The following is an 18,146-nucleotide window of genomic DNA, read 5'->3' on the forward strand; positions in this document are numbered from 1 at the left end:
AAGTCAAGGGTACATGAGCTACTATAGCTGCTGCATGAAGTAGAGTAGTTTTTCTTCAGATTCTATCCAGTAGGTGGCAGTAATACACAAAACCAAGCTAGTTCATTACTAAAATGAATGTGTCATGTCATAATCTATATAAACTAGAAGACAACGTTATTTTATCATACAGCACAACTACCCATATCATACCGTTGACAGAAAAAAAAAAATCACAGTATAACATCATCTCTATACACAAATTTAATTACATATTATATCTAGGAAAAAAAAATCTTTTAACTCATAACATACTTGGGGAGGCACCACAAGCTTAAAAGAAAAAAAAACAAAGGAAAAAGTGACAGTCCTGTGCTGGCAGATGAAAACAAGATGACCTAACAGGTCTTTCCCACTGATCACTTTCCCATGCCACTGGCATGATGCTACCTTTTTCTGATCCTCTTCTTCATGCAAGACTACAGTGCAGTTTTTCAAAGTGACCTGTTACCTTGTGATGTAATAAACCGAGCAAAATGTGATTATCAACACCATGCAAGCATACTTCTTTCACATCTACCTGATAGGTGCTAAAGACATTGGGATTGGCCAATAAAGATGTATTTCACTATCTCAACAATTCCATTATTATCACTAAATAGCTAATCAGACTGGTTGTTTCATATTGCATATTGCAATCAGGCCAATTTGCTGATTTATGAAGCAAATATATACAACATAATTTTTGTTCCAACTCCAACATAAAATCTTAAAGACCTGCATTTCATCATGGTTTCTACTTCCTGTCCTTAGTTACTAGTAATAGCAGCAGCTAAATAAAGGCTTCTCACATAGCAACAATTTTATATTAGTTTTAGATATAAGAAGGCATTGTAAAAGAAGTAGAATACAAAAGCAGTAGAAAACAGTCTGCATTCAGCTTAACTCTTCCTTTGTCATTATTTAAGGGGAAAAATCTTTTTGAAGTTTAAACAGACTTTTACACAAAGGGAATGATGCTTGTAAAGGGCCTCAATTAAGTGTTGGAGGCATGTTTTTGCACCTACACACAATTGTACCAGAAACAGGAATGCCTGATGATATTCTAAAAAACTATGTTTAGTCCTGGATGGCACAAAATAATTAGGCAGAGTAGGTACATTCTGTGATTCAACATTGTACGATTTGTACAGGAGCCACATATGAAGCTATTTAGGGAAGGGAAAAAGGAAAGAAAGGGAAAAAACCAGACTATTACATTATCTCTGGGATTGATCTCTCCCTAGAGAATATACAACTTGGAAACTCTTTATTAGATATGCTATTAAAATTTCAGTGGTGATCTTAAAGGTTCTAGCTGGTAATGAGATATGAAGTAATTTAGTTGTAGGTCACATTTGACTCTTGCCTCAGTTGTTAGTGGCCATTTGATGACAGATTAATACCCTATGCCAAACTCCAGGTGGAGAAATGTGTCCAGCTGGCACAGCAGTCCACTGAGACTATTAGCAGAGAAACTAGACACTGAATAGTCATGGTTACTGGGGTAGCTTCCTTCACTTAGAGAAGGCCCTGCCAAGCATATGGACACACTGACTTGCTGTTACTGCCATTGCTAACCTATACTAGGAATGAATATAGAACTATACTTTCAAGGATTATAAGTATATTATTTTGCATAACTGAAGTTGTAATGCTCCCTGTTTTGTGATCTGGGTATTTTCACAAAGCTCCTAAGGCAGCTCATTTTTATTTAGATCAAACAATCTGTTGCTTTCTTCATCCCAGCATCAGTATCTGTCTAGCAAAGGCCTTAATTTCTTGCTGCAATAGGTTTTAGAGCAGGGAAGAGCAGAACCTTAATTCAGCAGGTGTAGAGGGCACTATACAAGATGCAATGAATAAACAAAGAGTTAGAAGTCTTTTATCAGCCTAAAATACTCCCTAGGATTGTGTCTGATAAAATAATAATAATAATTATAGTGATGGCTGAGGCTTGCCATCGAAAACCTGCAATTTTAAACAGCTGTGGCTCCCAAACTATGACAGAAACCAGCATGTACACATCTGCATTATTTTTTGTCTCTACTTTTTTTTTTTTGTAGAATACCATGGGTCAAATTCATCCTTGGGGTAATTCCACCAACTCTAATAATCTCTTATTCCCAAAAGGAGTTTCTCAAATAAAGGAATGTTGTATTTTTTCCATTAGGTGTCTTCAGTTTGTTTAGAAATATATAAAGTCTAAAGTAGCTGAATATACGATAACTTGTATTTTGAACAAACAATCATGGAACTATAGGTATGTGAGAAGTGTATTATTTCTGTAGAGCATGAAGCAGCTACCCAAAAGAATCAATTGCACATAGAATGAAACAGCAAATTATTTATTTAGGAGTGTAAGTAAGCATGCTTCTTTAAAGTTAGTAATGAGAATATTTTGAAATTTGAGGTAAATCATCAGTTCAACTTTTTCTTTATTGCATTTTGCAATCAAAATTTTTAAATTTTTAAATTTTGGAGAAAAAATTTAGAAGTCAAGAAATTTATTATTTCTACATTTTTTTGAAAAATCAAAATATTTTGTTTTGTCAAAGTGTTGTGGAACACTCTGTTCATTTTATATTAATATATCAGTTCAATAATAAACTTGATTTTCCATTATGGAGCATCAGCCTTATGGGGACTGTAGTTTGGAAAACACCCTCTTTCTTCTTTCTGGATCAGGCCCCTTTACCAGACTACATAAACCAGTTTCCCAAACTTTTGGTACTGGGGGCACACTTTTCTGGATTAAAAGTGGTAGCACTTGACTCTTATACCCCCAAAAAAGTGTGTGTGGGGTGTGTGTGTGTGGGGTATTTCCCAAAATATATATCATATTCCATTCCTCTGCGAGAGGAAATCATACCACTGCTGAGACATACTGGTAAAAAAAAATTATGTCAAATAAATCTATACCCATGGTTCTCAACCTTTTTAGCCTCAAAGCAGCCCTCCATAACTTTTCTGAATTTTGGAGCACCCTAGTTGCCAATTGCTGATAGATCTAAATTCAGAAAATATATGGAGGGTGTGTTGAGATTAAAAAGGTTGAATATTGTTGATCTAGCTGGTGCCAGTTAGGCTAAGTACAGACATTTAAGAAGCCCAAGGCTGAACTGATTTAATTTTTCCAGTTTAGTTTAAGCTGTGTAGATTGAACTGAAAAGGTAAGTGTACAGACATTCACTTTTGATTCCAGAAAATGCAGCCACATGCCTGCAAGAGCCCAGGCCAGAAGCTGGGGGAGGAGGGGAGGCGGGGGGGAAGGCAGGCACTAGAGCCCACCTCCCTTCTCTGCTGGAGAAGACAGCTTGAATCTGGAGGGGATCTGGGACAGAAGTTCAATAAACTGATTTGACTAAATCAGTAAAGTCTGATACTACATCCATCCAGGTTCATCTTAAAACACATTTTGGCCATTTTGAAAGTGGTTTATGTGCACTGAACTTCTGTTGTGTTACAGATTTGAACCAGTTTCCAATCACTTATACCCAATGTATATGTAATTTCTGCCCCTAGCCAAAAAGCCAGCAGAGGCAGGACTTTACCATGCTGAGCACAACTCTTTCCACTGTCAACCTCCTCATGTCCCCTGGTCTGTATCTTAGGGGGCCAGGGCAGTTTCCTTGCTGAGACTGCTCTTTCAGTTTCATATGCTAGTGACTACCCCCATTGGACCTCTTGCCAGCCCCAGGAGCATGGCAGGAGTGGAGTGGGCAAGCCAAGTTGCAAAACATGGCTCTGTCTGCGTGTCCAATGGCTTGCCTACTCAGAGCAGAGCATGATGCTGGGAGTGTGGAAGGGGTCAGCACAGGGGCTGTATATGGGTAGGGAAGGGTAGAGGAAGGCAACAGCAGAAGTGGCAGTCCTCAAAGGATCAGCCACAGGCACTACTGGCATACAGCTGGGGCAGGCTGGGTACTGGACAGGGAAGAGAGCATTTGCTTTCTCACACAGGAGGATCTTACAGCACTCATGTCATTCTCATGGCACATTCCTTTAGGGATCAATGATATAACCTATGAAGAGATTCAGTTCACTGCCTAAATAACAAAAAAAAAATCCCCAAAACTAACAACAAAATTTTTTTGTTGTGGGGGGAGGGGTGGTCAACCCAGGACTTTTTATTCAGGTTTTAAATTTTAGGCAAATTTCAAAATGTTTTGTTTTAAAAGTGCTAACATTTCCATTATTTTAATTTGGCTCAAAAAAACTGTCACATTCACCCCCCTCTCCCAAACAAACCAATATTTTTTGCTAGACCAGCAACTGGATATTTTGGCTAATAAGCTACTTGTGTAATGCATTTATTTGTGTTCCAGTGCCATGATGCACTACACAGAAATTGTCAGAAAGAAATCTGCATTGCATTATGGGAGATGTAATTCACCACTGAACTTTCTGCTAGGAGAGAATGAGATTCTGAATTACAATTTCTGTAACGGTAACAGACTAATAAAGAAATGAAATTTAATGTTTCAGATAAATTTCTCTAAAGAGAAAAATCAAAGTTTTTCAAAACTTTGTTCTTCTGGAAAAGTTAAAACGTATGATCTCATTTTGAGTTGATAAGACCCAAAGCTGCACATTTTATTTCAGTTCCTCCCCCCTCCCAACAATATTTTTTGGGGAAAAAAACCAAGGTTTTTTGCACCAAAAATTTAGACCTAGTTCACTTAGCAAAAGTAATTCCAGTGGAAAGCTCTCAACCAACCATGCTTAAAAGATGACAGGATTCTGTCTTGATAAGGCAAAAATCTAAGAGACTCATAGAATCACAGAAAATTAGATTTGGAAGGGACCTCAAAAGATCATCTAGTCCAACCCTCTGTTCAAAGCAGAAGCATCCCCAACTAGATAATCTCAACAAAGGCTTTGTCTAGCTGGGTCTTAAAAACCTTCAAGTATGGAGAGCCCACAGCCTTTCTGGGTGACCTGTTCCAGTGTTTTACTACCCTCCTAGTGAGAAAATTCTTTCTAATATCTAACCTAAACTTCCCTTGCTGCAACTTGAGACTGTTGCTCCTTGTTCTGTCATCTGTCACCACTGAGAACAGTTTCCCTTCATCTCTGCAATCCTCCTTCAGGTAATTGAAGGCTGCTATTAAATCCCTTCTCAGTCTTCTCTTCTACAGTGTATATAAGCCTAATTCCCTCAGCCTCTCCTCAGAAGTCATGTTCCTCATCCCTCAAACCATTTTCATTGCCCTCCCCTGGATTCTCTCTAATCTGTGTGCATCCTTTCTGTAGTGGGGGGCCCAAAACAGAACACAGTACTCCAGATGTGGCCTCACCAATGCTGAATAGAGGGTAATAATCACTCCCCTTGACTTGCTGGCAACACTCCTACCAATGCAGCCCAGTACACGGTTAGCCTTCTTGGTACCAAAGGCACACTGTTAGTTAATACTCAGCTTATTGTCCATTGTAATCCCCAGGTCCTTTTCTGTGGAGTTGCTGCCCATCCAGTCAGCCCTGAGCCTGTACTGTGTATGTGTTTGTTCCATCCTAAGTGAAGGACTTTGAACTTGTCCTTGTTGAACCTCATGAGATTTCTTTTGGTCCAATCCTCCAATTTGTCTAGGTCACTCCGAATCCTATCCCTACCCCCCCAGCATATCTACTACTCCCCTCGGCTTGGTTTTATCTACAAACTTGCTAAGGGTGCACTCTATGCTAACTTTCAGGTCATTGATTGAACAAAACCACCCCAGGACTGGCCCCTGGGGCACCCTACTTGATACTGGCTGTCAACTAGACATCGAGCCATTGATTACTACCCTCGAACCCAATGCTCCAGCCAGTTTTCTACCCACCTTACAGTCCATTCATCCAGCCCATACTTCCTTAGCTTGCCTGTAAGACATTACATAACAAAGCATGGATAAACTCAGACTCAAGAGAAAGGAAAATGTGGCCCAAAAGACCACTAAGCACAAAGTGCTTCAGGGAGGAAAGGTCTTCAGTTGATCACTGCATCTACACTGATGCTTAACTGCAGAGTAGACTAAGTAGCTACGGAGTAAAGCATCACCATCTACATGTGTGACACTATTAGGCCACAGTAAACTAATTTACACAGCCATAAAATAGTACTGTCAGGGACAGTACTATCTTATGCCAAGGTAATTGACTGTGATTAAATGCACACGTAGACATGGGCATAAATTGTGCCTGGTCGGCCAAGCCCAGACTCCTGCCTGCTGCATAGCCACATAGCTGTGCACTGTTAGCACCCTTGTGCCCCAGCCATACCCTCTGCCACCCACTGCTGCCACCCAGAGCCTGTGGATGATTCCTAGTGACCCCTCCAGGTCTGCTCTGCTATGGCTCAAATTGCAGCTGTCCTGGGTACACGTGCAGATGTTACACCCAGGAATAGTTTACTTTGGCTCAAACTGCTCTGGAGTTTATTGTTTCAAATTAAATTGCATGTATAGATGCACTCAATGAGAGCCACCTCTGCTTATCAGAGATCTGTGAACTGACTCATACTGTTATTTCATGATATGCCCTCCAGATGCTAAGGGAGACTTTGACTAAATAAAGGCAACCACGTGGTCCCACAGAGGACTTTCATCCATTGATTCCTTCTTTCTCTTTTTTCTCAGATATGAGAACATTTCAGTTAAAGGTGCGTATTTACACCAGCAGAAAATCTAGCCCTCAGTCATTAATGAATACATCCCTTGAGACTCTAGGAAAGTCTATACTAAGGGCCACAATTCTTTGTCCATGAGACCTCTAGAATTAAATGAATTATTTCCTGAGTAATTACTTCCCATAGCAGGTTTTGTGAGCTAACAAGAAAGAGAAAGTTGTGAAACCAAACAAAGGTGTGAAAATAAAATCCTTCAAACCTCACAATATTAGTATCAACTGAAGGCAGTGGGTAAAGTTCTCAGAAGTGACAGAACCTTGTTTCCCAAAGTGACAAAAGGCATGGACATGCTGATTTTCACTGAGGGTTTCATTTCTAGATGCCTAAAATTTCAACAAAAAAAAAAACTTTTGAAAAAAAGAATGTAGGCATCTAAGTTGAATGCTTTTGAAAATTTTCCCAGTTTTTGGTAATATGAGCATGCAAATGGGAGCGAGGAACTCCCAGGTTTTAATTCCAACCCTGGCATTCACTTACTATGTCTAATTATAAATTACATTAAGTATGTTAGATGGAAAAAAGTCTAGAAGTGATTGACTTTAAAAAATAAAGGATTCACTTTTCTGTCTGTGACCAGAGACACACGTCAAACACGGAAAACTTGTGTTTTGGGTCCTATCACATTGGGGATCATTACATTCCTTGGTGTCATGGTTACCCTGTTCCTGTCTTGACTCCATTATTTAGATAGGTTTCTTCCCTTATGTAACAAATTATATAGCATGTTTTAAACCTGGTGTGCTATAAATAGGTTACCAAGGCAACGGTTGCAATACACCCTTCTTTTTGGTAGTTACTTGTGTTGACAAACTGCATAGCTCCTTTCCTTATTCTGCTAAGGTTATAATACTTTGAGGATTCCAAACTATTTTACAAAGGTGAAGGGTAACCATTTATGGCTGGGGAAACAGAGACAGAGCTGGATGTACAGCTTTTTGCCTGACTTGCCAGCTCTTCTGCTACTCAGGCCCAAAGGTAAAGGGGTTTGGGACCAGAATCTCACAGGCGGGGAGGAGCCAGAAGCACCATGTCCAGGGGTGAAACATATAGCACTGTTGAGGCAAGTCAGTTGAATAGCCTGTTGTTTTTGCCCAGCATAAATTGAAGTAAGTTTAGGTGTTCCTCCCAGCCAAACTGGGGTAAACAGGTGTGGCCAAACTGAGCATGTAGCTGGCCAATCAGTCTAAGCAGGACCACCTGTTACAGCTCCTGCTACCAACTATTGATCTTACTGTTACATTGTAATACCTCCCTTGTGTTTTTGAAATATGCACAAAGTATTTGGATATACATATGCATCTCAAAATCATTTAATGAATTTTGGAATTACTTACCTGAATCAGAGTTGCCACTTAACTAGCATGGAATCCAAGAGCTAATAGATAATTATTTGATGCTAATAAATGAACTAGTGTGAATTTTCCATCTGACAGCTCTCATGGAGAAATTGATACAGTTTTTTAATACTAATTACCTTAGGGCAAAGAATGAATCTTCACACAGAATTCCTGTGACTTCCTCAATCCTGGGGAAACTCTTTGAGAAGATCCTCAAGGAGCACATTTGTGATGGGCCGGCATCAGAAATGATGCTCAGGGGCAATCAGCATGGATTTATTAGGGGGAGATCATGTCAGACCAACCTGATTGCCTTCTACGATCAGGTCACAAAGGCCATGGATGCAGGTGTCGCGGTGGATGTAGTCTTTCTGGACTTCAGCAAGGCCTTTGACACCGTCTCTCACCCCATCCTAGTTAAAAAACTAGGCGACTGTGGCATAGATGCCTACACAGTCAGATGGATTGCAGATTGGCTGAGGGGTCGCACTCAGAGGGTGGTGGTGGATGGGTCATACTCGACCTGGGGGGAGGTGGGTAGCGGAGTCCCCCAGGGCTCGGTCCTGGGGCCTGCGCTGTTCAATTTCTTCATCAGCGATCTGGATGATGGGGTGGAAAGTAACCTGTTTAAATTCGCTGATGACACCAAAATTTGGGGGGAGGTGAGCACGCTAGCAGGGAGTGAGAGATTGCAGAGGGATCTGGATAGGTTACAGGGGTGGGCTAACAGGAACAGGATGCGTTTCAATACGGACAAGTGCAGGGTGCTGCACTTGGGCAGTAGGAACCAGCAGCACACTTACACAATGGGGAACTCCCTACTTGAGAGCACGGAGGCAGAAAGAGATCTTGGAGTCATTATTGACTCCAAGATGAACATGGGCCGACAATGCGAGGTCATGGTTGGCAGGGCTAACCGGACCTTGTCGTGCATCCACAGGTGCATCTCGAGTAGAGCCAAGGAGGTGATCCTCCCCCTCTATGCGACACTGGTCAGGCCACAGCTGGAGTATTGTGTCCAGTTCTGTGCGCCCCATTTCAAGAGGGATGTGGACAACATGGAGAGGGTCCAGAGGAGGGCCACCCGCATGATCCGGGGACAACAGGGCAGACCCTACAGTGAGAGACTGCGGGACCTGAACCTATTCAGCCTCCACAAGAGAAGGCTGAGGGGGGACCTGGTGACCGTCTATAGACTCACTAGGGGGGACCAGAAGGGTTTGGGGGAGACGCTGTTTCCCCTGGCGCCCGCTGGCATAACAAGGAGTAATGGGCACAAGTTGATGGAGAGGAGGTATAGATTGGACATCCGCAAGAACTACTTCACAGTTAGGGTGGCTAGGAGCTGGAACCAACTTCCAAGGGAAGTGGTGCTGGCCCCTACCCTGGGGGTCTTTAAGAAGAGGCTGGATGCCTACCTGGCTGGACTCATTTGAGTCCCATTCTTGTTTTTGGGGTTTTTTGTTGTTCCCCCGCCCTGGTGGGGGGTCGGGCTAGAAGATCTACTAGGTCCCTTCCGACCCTTAATCTATGAATCTATGTATGAGGTTGCATAAATGTTTCCATCTTAACTCGGTTTTAAATCACTTAAAATGTTGAGAGTATAGTAATCATCTTTGACAGTTGTTTTTCTTTTCAGAATTAGGACTTCCTTGAAAATAATCACATATTTTCTTTAGGAAAAATAAAACAACTTCATGCATTTTGAAGTAGGAAATGGAAATAATGCACCTTTCCCATTATAAACAAGTGCTTTGTTTTTTCTTAAAGAATGTCTACATCTGAAATAGTCTGAGACAGGAAGCTTATGTCTGACATAAAAATCAAACCACAGTGAGTAGAAAGGCTTAAATTCTATGGTGAAACTTACAGTTGATTGTCCAAAGTTATCAAGGCTGTCCCCTATTCATATACAATTTATATGTACTGGGTTTTACTGCTAACTCCTTTTTTGAAATACGGAGTCCATGCTAAGAGTGGGGAACAAAGTGAATATGGATTCACAGTTCTGATTCAGGTAGGTTTGTGACCTTACACCTAATTTACTTACCTGGCTGAATGATTCTTTATCAGTATTCACTTTTGTTGTGAAATCCCTGAAAGGTTGGTTGGTGGAGAGGAAATTTTTCCTTGTGCAACAGTAAATGCCCTGTGGAACGATGTGGTAGGTAAGTAGAACAATGCCATATAGCCTACACTTTTTCTTTCAAGTCTGGTGGGTTGGTATATGGGGAAATGAAAAGAATGGTCCAGGTATTTATTATTTATAGATAAAATACTGTCTTGGGGAAATACATGCTATAATGTTATTAAATATCACTAATAAATAATAATGGGAGCAGGTGACTGGCTCTATTCCATATCCTTTCCTGAGGTAACTCATCTTGTGTAGCATTGTTTCAATGCTGTATTTCCCCCCTTTTTCATAGCTCTCAGAGGAGGTTTTTGGGGTATAGGACATCTCAGAAAAGACAAAAATAACCTCAGTATTATTTTATGTTGCATACTTTTATAGACCTACATGTACAATGAGACTATATTCACTAATCTTGAAGCAGAAAGTTTAAAAAATATCTTTAATAGAATACCAGATGTAAGTGTTTGAAATATTGTGTTTCTAGCAAAATAAAGGAATTCATTAAAACAATGAAATGGAAAAGGTACAGTGTAACTACAGTGCTCACCAAATGAATAAGCAATCAGCTGGCTAACCTTAAACCGTCATGTCAACATAAACCCTTTCCCTGGCAATCCATCAATTCTTTCCAGCTCTCTTGGGCATTCCTAAAGGTCAGACTGAGAATTTTGCCCTTTGCTCATATTCATTCTCAATCTTCTTTCTAAGGAGTTATCTGACTAAGCTAGGTTCTTTGGCTGGTAAGTGAGGACTTGACAAGACAGGTAACCTACCTCTGTTAATTCAAATAACCCTTTACATTTTTTACTACTATGCCCCAGCAATCAGAAGCTTTGTACCAGATCCTTAGTTGGTGCCAAGAGGCTCCAATGGAGTTGCTGGCATGACATTGAACTTCATCAGTTAATAAAATGCCCCCTAATCACTTTAAATATTTCTAATTGCCAATCAGTGGATTATCACAGCATGCTATACTAAATAGCACATTTCATCCTGTTAGTAACTTGTATGTGCTTTTTACTGTGTATATATAAAGAGGTTTTTTTTCCCCCTCACAGGTTCTATGATTTAATGTAAAGTCTTCCTCAGATGTTAGGAAAAGCAGGGCTGTCTCCACCTCCCACTTTAAATTCTGGAAGGGACAGAGGAAGTGTTATAGAGAATAAGAACATCTGAAGCCTTTTTAAATGCAGTCATATCTTTTATGAAGGTTTCCAGTGATGTATACGTTTTCTGAATTAGGATATATAGTGGAACATTGTTATTACCAAGTTCAGTGAAACGGCACTCACAGCCACTATTTCAATAAATATAGCCATGGTAATACACATATTTGTGACATCAAGATTTTATTATTTCAGGTCTCTGTTGGAGCTGGAATGAGGGGGAATGAAGCCATAGGCACTGGAAAAAATCTCCAGCTGGTGCTAAATGTAAAAGCCCATCTGCTGAGCAACATTGGTTGCAGTAGGCTTGTCACTTCAGTATTCTGTTCTCTCCATCAGCTCCTCCTTGAATACAGAGTCCAGTTCAAGGTCTCTGTCCCAGCACTCAAGGATCTGAATGGGATTGGAATTGCCCCTCTCCACAAACCTGGCTTCTCATGACAGTTCTGTTCCATAGAAGCAATGGAGCTGTCAACCAGGAGGGTAAGACATAGCCTTACCAGAACAATTAACAATTATTTTACCCATTCTAATGACAAAAATCACCATAAGACAAGCTAACAAGAATAAGTTAATAAGGGTGCACAAACAATGCAATATTTTTCCTACTATCTAAGAAGGAAGACATAGAAATGATTGTGACGTATCATATCTACCTAGGAAGCACTAAGGGGATGATACTATTGTGTTAGAGTCTGTATAATAAATGTTGGAGCACCGCATCATTTCAATGCATTGAAGAGTGGAATCTAAAAGTCATATTTTAGGGACTCTCTGGTGATCGCTGAAATTTGGTGGGATCCAATGCATGACTGGGTGGTAAACATCAAGGGCTATAGGCTGTACAGGAGGGATAGAATGGGGAGGAAAAGTGGGGTGTGGCGCTCTACATCGAAGAGCAATACACATCCTCAACAAACAGCACTGGGTCAGAGGAGGGGCAGACTGAAGTGCTCTGGGTCAGCATACAAGGGGGTCGGGGGAAGAGAGACTTAATGGTGGGGGTCTACTACAAACCACCCAAACAGGGGGAAGAGCTGGACCAGGAATTCTCAGCCCAGCTCACAGAGGCAGTTAAGTCAAGAGACGTGGTCATCATGGGTGACCTAAACTATCCGGACATCTGCTGAGAAGACCAGTCAGCCAGGTCTGACCGCTCATGTAGGTTCCTAGCCAAGGACCTCCATCTAACCTAGGAGGTGCACAGTCCCACCAGGGGAAATGCCTTGTTGGACCTGGTCCTGGCCACAGGCAATGATCTGGTGAGGGGACTGTGTATTCTCAACCACCTGGGCGATAGTGGTCATTGCCTATTGGAATTCACCATCCAGCACGGTGTCAAAGGCCTGCAGCAAGGCTTCAGCCCTGGACTTCAGGAGGGTGGACTTCAATGAGGTGAGGAGTCTAGTTGGGGAGGCACTGAGGTCCTGGAGGGGAGGGGAGTTGGGAGTCCAAGAAGAGTGGTCGTTCTTTAAGGAGAAAATCCTCCAAGCCCCAAGGGTGACAATCCCAACATGGATCAAAGGGGGCAAGAGTGCTCAAAAGCCCCCATGGCTCACCAAAAGCATCCAGGAACATCTCAAAGCTAAAAAGGAGGTGTACACCCAATGGAAGGGAGAAGCCATCACTAAGGAGGATTATACCTTCATTGGTCAAGATTGTAGGGGGGCTGTTAGGAAGGCTGAGGTGGAGATGGAACTGGGACTAGTGACCCGGATCAAAGATAACAAGAAGTCCATTTTTAAATACATAGGGGGTAAAAAGAAGGTATCAGGTAACATGGGGCTTCTGCAGGACACGCTAGGAAATCTGGTGGTTGAACCAGATGACAAAGCTAACTTCTTAAAAAATGTCTTTGTCTCTATATTGATGATCTCCACCCCAGAGTGCTGAGGGAATTAGCAGAGGTCATTGTGGGACCCCTGGCACAGCTTTACAAGTACTCGTGGTGCTCTGCTGAGGTGCCGGAGGACTGGAAAAGGGCCAATGTGGTCCCCATTTTCAAAAAAGGGAGGAAGGAGGACCCAGGAAACTATAGGCCCATTAGTCTTACCTCAGTCCTGGGAAAGCTCTTTGACAAAATTATCTAGGAGCACATCTGTGAGGGACCAGCAGGGGAGATTATGCTTAGGGGTAGCCAACACGGGTTCATTAGAGGCAGATGAGTTTGCTTGGGTGGAGCTCTCAGCTGTTTTTGGTGGATTCATTGATCTCAATATCTGTATTGATTCCAATCTGTCTGAGTGACAACAGAAGGGTTGGGATGAACCTCAGCCTTTGGGGCCAGCTAGGCCCCTGGAAGAGCTGATTCTTGGGGGAGGCCATGCAGATAGATGCAGCTAGGAAATGGCTTCTCCCAGAGGAGAAGGCTTATCAACCTGGACAGGGCCTCTGCCTGTATTGTGGGGAGCCTAAGCTTTTTGCCTGGATCTGCCCGAGGAAAGGAATTCTCATCTTCCCTTCTGGAAACTCCCTGGCCTGGCCTTGCTAAAGGAGCATTGTCCAGGCCTACCACTTACCAGTTAGCCAGCAGTTTCAGTTAACCTTCCAAGTTCCAGTAAATTCAAGCACCACCAAATCCCAAGAGTCACTCTTCCTAATCACCCTTCACCTACAGCACCCATCTGGGGCAGATATCTTTGTTCCAGCCTCTTAGACACAGGAGCCTCCACTAATTTCACAGGCTCAGCCCTCACAGAACAATATTAGATACTAGTCTGACCACAAAAGGACACTGAGGTCACAGAAATGGTATATGGATCCCCACTATCTTTGGGCCCCATCACCAGCAAGATGGTCCCACTAGAAGTATTGTTGGTGATCATGTGGAATCTTTGTTTTGACCTTGTCTATTCTCTTCACTCTTCAGTTATACTGGGAATTCCTTGGTTACCTTTCCACAACCCTGTCATGGAGTGGGGACCTAGGAGTGGCTGTGATCCCTCCTAGCGCCTCCTACTGTGCCAAGTGGGGCATCCATGCACCCTTGTTCTCACCTGCCATGTCTATGATGACAAAAGTATTAAGGGAGGCTGCCTTTTCAACCCCTTTGGACACGGTACCCTGATGTATCCCAGTTCGTCTCCCGTCTTAGCGGACTCCGTGAATTAAAGCCTCAAGGGCTACGCGTGGCTCCTACCACCCCTAATACCACGCCCCAAGCCTCGCAGATGTCCCGGACGTTGTCTAGTCAATTACTGTTGCCCGCGCCCTCGCGGATGCTCCCACGCCTCTTTAGGCCGAGCCCGTACCGGGCCCTTCTCGCTCACGCTTGCCCATGCCAGGGCCTTGCCCGGCGATTCCCGCAATTGAGGCTCAGGTGGCCATAGCCGTGCCTGGCCCCCAAATTCCCCTCTTGGGGCTTCTAGTCCTGTGCACCCTCCCTGGGGCGCAATGCAAGCACCCTCTGGGCTTCTCGCCAGTGCCCACTCTGGTGCTCCTCACAATTGGGGCTCACGTGGCCGTAGCTGTGCCTGGCCCCTAAATCCCCTCCTCGGGTCTACAATTTCTATACGGCTTAGGCGGCCTCGGCCTTACCTGGCCCTCCAAAGCACTGTGCCCCTTCTCAGGGCTCTGGGGTCAGTGCACCCCTAGATGCGATCCCCTCTCTAGCACCAGGGTCCCCACACCACTGTGGAGCCCCTACTGAGGCCTCCTCCAACCCCTATTAGCCTCACCCAGTCCTCCAGTGTTTAACCACAAAGCAAAACCATAAGCCAATTGGCTACAACTCAAGAACTAAGCCACCTGGCTAAACATAAACTCTAAGCCCTCTGGCTACTCATCAATCAAATCCCCTACCTGGGCTTTCTCCTCCCAGTATCCTCGAGCCAAAGCTGTTCATACCATCAAGCTGCTCTAGGCTGCACTCTCCAGCAGAGCTCCTTCTCCCTTGGATGTTAGTGGGGAACTACCTGCTTGGCCTCAGCCTAGGCTGTTTATATAGGCCAGACCCTGCCCCCTTCCGGTCATCTGATCAAACTGCGGTTGCCCCGGCAACCGGCACCTGTAACTCTTTCTAGGAGCAGGCACTTCAGTGCCCTGCAACAAACCCAAACATCATGTAGGTGTTAAGGAAACTTTGTCTCAAGTACACAGGCCAGAAGCAGGGCCAAAGATATCAGGTTGCTTGCACCAACCATAGAAGATTCATGGCTGACCTTAGCAGAAAACATGTATTCTCCAGACCATGACCCATCTCTCCCTGACAAGTACTGGGATATAAACAATGTATTCAATAAGAAAATGGATCAACTTCCCCTGCACTGCCCTTATGATTCTCCCTTCCATCTTATACCAGGGGCATTCCATTTGGGTGCATTTATTCATTCACTGAGCCAGAGCTCAAGATGCTCCAGGAGTATATTACAGAGAACCTCCATAAGTTCATCAGGCCTTCTATGCCCCCAGCTGGGGCCCCGATCCTCCTTGGGGCCAAGATAGATGGCTCTCTCCATCCCTGTGTTGACTACAGACCTTAAACAGGATAATAGTTTGTAATCATTACCTGCTGCCATTAATGAATGAATTGTTTGAGAGGCTCCATCAGGCCAAGATATTTTCAAAGCTGGATCTGTAAGGGGCCTACAGCCTAGTTCGTACACAGGATGGGGACAAGTGGAAAACCATATTTTGGTCTCACTATGGGCATTTTGAATACCTGAGCTTCAAAATATTTTGAATTTTGAACACCCGGGCCCTTTGTGCTTTTCAATGCCTCTATGACATTTCAACACTTTGTTAATGATGTATTTTGAGATATGTTAGCCTGATTTGGTATAATTTATCTGGACAATATTTTAGTTCTCTCTGACAATCCCATCCAGCGTTTACAATGTGCATCAGGTCCTGCTCAGGCTCTGAGTAAATCACCTATATGTTAATTGAATTCTTGGATTATATAATTTCCACCAAGAGCCTAACAATGGACCCTCATAATTGCCATCACTGAATGGGCCACACCACATGATGTTAAAGGGGTCTAATGGTTCATGGGCTTTGCTAACTTAGAGATGTTTTATCATAGGCCACCTAGTAGGCCCGCTTACCACCCTTTTAAAAAAGGGGTACTATTCAAATGGTTGCCAGAAGCCCAAACAGCCTTTGAGACACTGAAAAGGGTTTTCACCTCTATGCCCATCCTGATGCACCTGTACACCACAATACCATTTATAGTGAAAGCCGACTCCTCAAACAGCACCACAGGGGATATTCTATCTCAGGTTTCAGACACTCCAAGTTGCACCCTTGTGCCTTTTATTCCCAGGCCCTGACCCACTCCGGAAGGAATTACAAGATTTGAGATTGGGAACTCTGTGCAATATGGGCAGCCTTTGGGGAGTTGTGGCATCTTCTGGAAAGGGATCACCATTCCATCCAAGTAGTAATGGACCTAAGGAACTTGGAATATCTCCAGACAAGACAGAAACTTAACTTGTGGCAAGTCCATTGGTCACTCTTCTTTTCCAGTTTTAATTTCATAATCACATATCACACAGAAGCCAAGAACCAGAAAGTAGACACCCTATTCCATAAGGATGAACCCTCTGGTTTAGACCCATTGCTACCTTCCACCATTCTCCAACCTAAGAGCTTCATTTGAGAAGCTACTTGGCAAAGCCTCCACTTACCCATCCAAACAGATGACCCTCTTGGTTAGTAATTGCACCAGTCAGTAAGGCCTTCTGAACCCAATTTTCTGTGGCATGGGGGGTTTCTTTCTTTCTTTTCTATCTTTCTTTCATTCTGGATGGTCCCAAAAGATTAAAAATATTACAGTTTTATCATGACTTGTCTCCTGTGGGATACTTTGGCTGTACCAAGACTCAGATCTTAGTCTCTTGACGGTTCTGGTGGCCCTGAATGGGCCATGATGTCAAACAGTATGTCTACTCATGCACTGCATATGCCTGAACCAAGAAACCTCAAACCATGCCAGAAGGTCTCATCCAGCCTCTACTCACTCCTGTGCTATCTTGGTCAAGGCTGTCAGTGGATTTTATTGTGGACCTCCCACATTCTGAGAACTGTTCCACAATCATGGTCGTTGTGAATCTGTTAACTAGGATGGCCGATTTTATCCCTGTTTAGGCTGTCTCCACTGCCAGAGAAATGGCAACCTATTTTTGAGACATATATTTTGCCCATACAGCTGTCTATCTCAGGTGCTCTCTGATTGTGGTCCTCAGTTTATTTCCCACTTCTGGCATGAGTTTTGTAAGGCCCTGGGTGTGGAACCTCTTCATTCATTTGCATGTTACCCTCAGATTAATGGCCAAATGGAGTGCATAAACCAGATCCTGGAGCAATACTTTAGATGCTTTTTAAATTTTCATCAGGATAATTGGGTAACCTTGCTCCCTGTAGCAGAATCAACATACAACAACATTGTCTATACTTCCACAGGCCAAACCCCCTTTTGCTCCAACTACGAATTCCATACTTAATTCCACCCAGCACTGCCTACCTTCCCACACATTCCTTCAGTAGCAACCTTATATCACATCTCCAACAAGAATTCAAGGCTCATCTTGATGCAGCTAAGACTGTATATAAAAACCAAGCTGACTGACACCAACAGTCCAGCTCCACCATTTCAGTCAGTGACAACGTCTGGCTCTCCTCAAAGACTATCAAGCACCTAAGACTATTTGAAAAACTGGATTGCTAATATCTGGGTTCCTTCAAAGTTGTGGAACAAATAACTCCTGTTGCATTCAAGCTCCACCTATCATAGACATTGAAAGAACAACCTATTTTTTTACACATCCCTACTTAAACCTTGCAATGTGCCCCCCTTTCTGTCCACCTTTCCCCCACTG

The sequence above is a fragment of the Gavialis gangeticus genome, unplaced genomic scaffold (assembly GCF_001723915.1).
Source record: "Gavialis gangeticus isolate Ggan-Ray unplaced genomic scaffold, GavGan_comp1, whole genome shotgun sequence".
Taxonomy (NCBI): Eukaryota; Metazoa; Chordata; order Crocodylia; family Gavialidae; genus Gavialis; species Gavialis gangeticus.